Here is a 5,319-nt window from a genome sequence, read left to right as displayed (position 1 = left end):
TTTGAGTGTGTGCGGAGGCTGCACTGGGCAGGGTCTGAGGTCTTGAACTTGAGCCTTCACGGAGTGCCACTGAGCAGTACCCTGAGACACCTGGGGCTCGCCACAGCTGCAGTATCTGAGAATAGGGTCCCTCAGGGTGCTTAGTAGGGCCCAGGGCTGGGGCTTCTTGGGCTCACATTCCATCTGCTCTGCCTCACCTAACCCCAGGGGCTCCCCTGTGAGGGCCCCAGCCTGGTGGGCCTGCTGGTTCAGCCTGGCCTGACTGTCCCGGGTGTTTGTCTGGACCCCCTCCCACCTGACTCCCTGTCATGTTGCCTGTGCCCCGCCAGCGGCAGGAACTGAGGATGCCAGGACAAGCTAGACCCGCCCGTCAGATTTACTGAGAACTTGTGGGGGTGGATCCCAGGCTCAGGTCAGCCAGGCCCAGGCCGCTTCACTACCCCAGGCAGGGCATGGGTACCAGTGGGCAGGGGCTGCCTCCTCCTCCCCAGGTGGGTGTGAAATGTCTGCTCTGAGCTTGCAGCTTTGAAATCAGGGCAGGGGCCGGGCACGGTGGCTCATGCCTGTAATCCCAGCACTTTAGGAAGCTGAGGCGGGCGGATCACCTGAGGTCAGGAGTTTGAGACCAGCCTGGCCAACATGATGAAACCCCATTTCTACTAAAAATACAAAAAAATTGGCTGGGCGCAGTGGCTCATGCCTGTAATCCCAGCACATTGGGAGGCCAAGGCAGGCGGATCATGAGGTTAGGAGATCGAGACCATCCTGGCTAACACGGTGAAACCCCGTCTCTACTAAAAATACAAAAAATTAGCCGGGCGTGGTGGAGGGTGCCTGTAGTCCCAGCTACTCGGGAGGCTGAGGCAGGAGAATGGCATGAACGGGGGGGGGGGGTGTGTGTGGGGGGGTGGAGTTTGCATTGAGCCGAGATCCCGCCACTGCACTCCAGCCTGGGCTACAGAGCAAGACTGTCAAAAAAAAAAAAAAAGAGCCGGGCATGGTGGCACGCACCTATAATCCCAGTTACTTGGGAGGCTGAGACAGGAGAATCACTTGAACCTGGGAGGCAGAGGTTGCAGTGAGCCAAGATCACGCCACTGCACTCCAGCCTGGGTGACAGAGCAAGACTCTTTGTCTCCAAAATAAAAAAAAAAAATCGTGTCCACAGCCCAGCCCCTGCCTGGGCCCTTGGGCTAGCTGTCACCTCTCCTGGTCCTCAGGGTCAGCCATACACTCCCAGCTCCAGGGCCCATGGTTGGGGTTGGAGAAGAGATCTTTTGTGTTGAGCAAAATGTGGAGGACCCCTACACCTGGGTACAGCCACGCGTGGGAAGGCAGAGGATAGGGATGCCCTAGATCGGGGTGTCCAATCTTTTGGCTTCCCTGGGCCACATTGGAAGAATTGTCTTGGGCCACACATGGAATACACCAATGATAGCTGATGAGCTTTAAAAAAAAATCATAAAAAAAGCTCACAATGTTGGCCAGGTGCGGTGGCTCACGCCTGTAATCCCAGCACTTTGGGAGGCCGAGGCGGGCAGATCACGAGGTCAGGAGATTGAGACCATCCTGGCTAACACAGTGAAACCCCGTCTCTACTAAAAATACAAAAATTAGCCAGGCGTGTTGGCGGGTGCCTGTAGTCCCAGCTACTCGGGAGGCTAAGGCAGGAGAATAGCGTGAACCCAGGAGGCGGAGCTTGCAGTGAGTCCAGAATGGGCCACTAACTCCAGCCTGGGCGACAGATCGAGACTCTGTCTCAGAAAAACAACAACAACAAAAAACAACTCACAATGTTTAAGAAAATTTACAGATTTGTGTTGGGCTGCATTCAAAGCTGTTCCATGGGCCGACAGTTGGACAAGCTTGCCCTAAATCATGGGGTCTTTGTGCTTTGAGAGTGGGCAAGTTTGGGATGGACTCAGCTTCCTCTTGGTTGGCCCTGGATCTGGATCTGGATCTGGTGCTGCCCCCTTTCTCTGGAGCACACAAAGGGAACGAGAAGGCCTGAACTTGGGCAAGGAAGCCATCCACAGGGCTCCCCAGGGGCCGGGGCCACCAGGAGCTCACTACTGTGCCGAGGCAACTCGGCTTGGTTATTTCTTGCCTGAGGCAGGGAAAAGGGAATGCAGGGAAGCCAGGCAGCAGCGGGAGGCTCCAAACGCTGGTGTCAGCAAGCTGGAACCCCCACCTGACCTCACTCCTGTCTGCCTAGCTCACAGCCGCCTGTCCCTGGGAGGTCCCTAGGGGCCTGGACCTGCCTGACCTGTGGCCCCAGAAGGGGCTAAGCCCAGGGTCGCATGGGGTGGAGCCTGGAATGCACAGGCCAAGTGGGTTGTGCCTGGGCAGCAGGCCTGGGGTCTGAGAGGCCTATTCCTCCATCCACAGCCCCCACCCACATTCTGGAGGGATGGTCGTATCTCTGTGACCAGCCCTCTGCACCGTCACATAGGCCAGCAGGGGGCAATGCCAGGTGCCATCCAGAGCCCACCCCCATGACCTCCCGGGGGTCATGAGCTCTGCCCTACGTACCCCAGCCCCACAATGGGAAGGGGGCATGGAGCTGGCAGAGCATGCGCCACGCTGTTCCTGTGTCTGTTTCTGAGGAACACCTGTTCCTTCTGAGGCCACTGCCTAGGTGCCCGTCCCTGGTCTGCTGCTGCTGGCTCTGATGAAGCTAACCAGCCTTCTTCCCCACCAAGAGGGTGTCCCAGCAGCAGCTATGTTCTGGCGGGGGGAAGGGGGGGAGCCTTCCTCCTCACTGGCTGTTTCATTTTTTTATTTTTTTGACGCAGAGTCTCTCGTCATCCAGGCTGGAGTGCAGTGGCATAATCTCGTCTCGCTGCAACCTCCACCTCCCAGGTTCAAGCGATTCTCTTGCCTCAGCCTTCCAAGTAGCTGGGATTACAGGTGCCCACCACCGTGCCTAGCTAATTTTTGTATTTTTAGTAGAGATGAGGTTTCACCATGTTTCCCAGGCTGGTCTTGAACTCCTGATCTCAAGTGAGCGATCACCCGCCTCTGCCTCCCAAAGTGTTGGGATTACGGGCGTGAGCCACCGCGCCTGGCCTCTCACTGGCTGTTTCAGGTGAACCAAATCCCATGGCCCCAAAAAGTGGCCAGAGTGCTTCAGATCACTCAGCAAACCTTTGAGTTGCTGAGAAGTTTACTTTTGAGTTTTAAACTGTACTTTGAAAACTATATTGTGAACTGTGCTGACACGAGGCAAGGCTGGGCTCCCTGAAAACATCCAGTTCCACAGCAGGGCAGGCCCAAGCCCAGCCAATGCCCAGGTGATGCAGGGCAGGGATCCCACCTGGTATAAGCATGGGCAGAGGGCAGAGCCAGGCTGTATCGAGAGGCAGTGCTGGGACCCTTCTCGCCCAGGGTTCCTACTCATCCCCAGCACAGAAGTGCTCTGTAGGGCTGGCTGAGGACACCCCGGTTCACTGAGGGTGGCCCACAGTAAGCCGCCGTCTGGCAGTAAGTTAGCTCTGCAGGTGTGGACCCCAAGACCACACACAGCCTTTCCCAGGTGCAGGTCCTGCCAAGCCTCAGTTCGCAGTGGTGACAGGCAACCCCATCAGGACAGGGAGTTTCCAAAGGCCAGTCCGAGTCCATGCCAGGCGTCCACTAAATCTGCCTCTCCCTCTCCAGCGAGCAGGTGCAGCCCTCAACTCCTGCAGGCCTGGGGAGGGGAGACAGGGCCTGTAGGCTCGGACACGCCCCGATCCTGATTTTCACAGTGGACTTGAGAAGGCAGGCTCGGCAGACAGGCTGCTGGAGGGTCCACCCGCTGTCTCCCGCAGTGGCCCCACTGAAGCGGCAGAAACACACAGAAGCACCACATCTGTCACTCCCTTCCCGTAGGAAGTCCCTAGAGGTGGCCCTCAGGAGGATGGTCCTGTTGGCTGAAGATATGACCACAACACCTGTGCCTGCCCAGAGCCACCTTCGGCTTGGCAACAGGAACTCCGCACACCGGTACCCTGGACACACAAGGAAAAGAAAGTTCCCTCCAAGAGGGTATCTGGCCCAGCCTCAGCCCCAGCAAGCGGAGGGCAGCAAAGCCCCCGAATGATTTCGCTTCCCCCCACCCGCCGTCCCTGCTGGCCAGACAGGCACACCCCGTCCATAGGACACCCCCTCCCCACGGTATCCAGCTGCCCTCGCGTCCCCGTGTGGCCGCTTGCCTGCCCGCCAGACCCGGGTCACGGGGCCAGGAGGGTCGCGCTGCCCAGGCACAGATCAGCCGCTGTCACACGCACAGTGGGTCTGGGGCAGCGCAGTGTGCGGTGGGCAGGGGCTGCCCTGCGCCTGGAGGGACTGCCGGGTGGGCGGGCGGAGGGATCGACCCCACCCCCGTCCCCTCCAACTTGGGCGTCCAAGCCCCGCCGCCCCTGCCCAGCCCGAACCCCCGCAGCCCCCGCGGGAGGGCGGCCTCTGAGGGGCGCCCCGCCCGCCAACCTGGGATCCCTCGCGCGTCACCTGCGACCCCGGCGCGGGGCCGTCGCCAGCTCTCGGCCCAACTTCAGCTGCGGCCGCGGGCACCCTCTCGCCCCCCGGCCCGGCCCGGCCCGGCCAGCCCCGGGCCCCGCCGCTCCACGCCCAGCCCCGTATGCAAATGACCTGGCCCCTCAGCCAATGGTCGGCCGAGCCTGGCCCGCCCTACCGCAACGCAGCCAGTGGGCGCGAGGGGGCTTCGCGACGCCCCGCCCACCGCCGCGCGGCCCTTCGCGGGCGAGGCCGGCGCGTTCTTTTCTGCACGTCGACCCGGGGAGGGGCGGCACCTGCCGGGCGGGGCCTGCGGGGCGCCAGCTGCGAGGGCGCGGCGGGGCTAGGGCGCTTCCCCCGGCCGGGCGGGTGGTACGGCCCGAGGTGGTCCTCCTCCCGCCGCGCGGTGGTATGGCCCGGGCTCGCGGGGCTTCCGGGCTGGGCGTGGGGCGCAGCCTGGCGACGGGTCCTCCGCCCGCGGGTGTGCGCGGGGCGGCAGGGCCGGCCGGGAGCTGCCCCTCTCCCCGCGGCGCGGTGGTACTACCCGGCCGCCTCCGTGCCCCGCACCCGCGTCCCGCGGGCCGCCCCCCCGAACCCGCTGGTCGCCAGGCGCACGTATCCTGGGCCGTGACCCAGGAGGGGCCTGCGCGGGCCCGGACACGGCGTCCTCGGGACGCACACGCCACCCCCCGGGCGGCCTGGGGTCCCCAAAGGACGCCCGGGTCCGTCCGGCTGGCGAGGAGGGGGCTCTGACTCTGCCTGGTTTGCCTGGCGACCCCCACGGGGCGCCCTTGGGGGCTCTGGGTCCCTCCTGCGCGCTCTGTC

General features: G+C 62.4%; 1 long non-coding RNA gene across 2 annotated transcripts; it reads right to left on the bottom strand.

Moving 5' to 3' along the window:
* Positions 1-1,788: 1,788 nt before the first annotated feature.
* Positions 1,789-4,598, bottom strand: LOC134735533 (uncharacterized). 2 transcript variants are annotated; one of them, XR_010118715.1, is made up of 2 exons: positions 4,489-4,598; positions 1,789-3,989 (listed from the first exon to the last, which is right to left on the bottom strand). It is a non-coding gene; the product is annotated as an uncharacterized lncRNA (long non-coding RNA). The 2 variants fall into 2 exon arrangements; XR_010118714.1 differs by having other exon boundaries at positions 4,468-4,586.
* Between the last annotated feature and the right edge of the window lie 721 nt (positions 4,599-5,319).

The sequence above is a fragment of the Symphalangus syndactylus genome, chromosome 21, assembly GCF_028878055.3.
Source record: "Symphalangus syndactylus isolate Jambi chromosome 21, NHGRI_mSymSyn1-v2.1_pri, whole genome shotgun sequence".
Taxonomy (NCBI): Eukaryota; Metazoa; Chordata; class Mammalia; order Primates; family Hylobatidae; genus Symphalangus; species Symphalangus syndactylus.
Note: the sequence above shows the minus strand (reverse complement) of the source record. Positions and strands in the feature narration are given on the sequence as shown.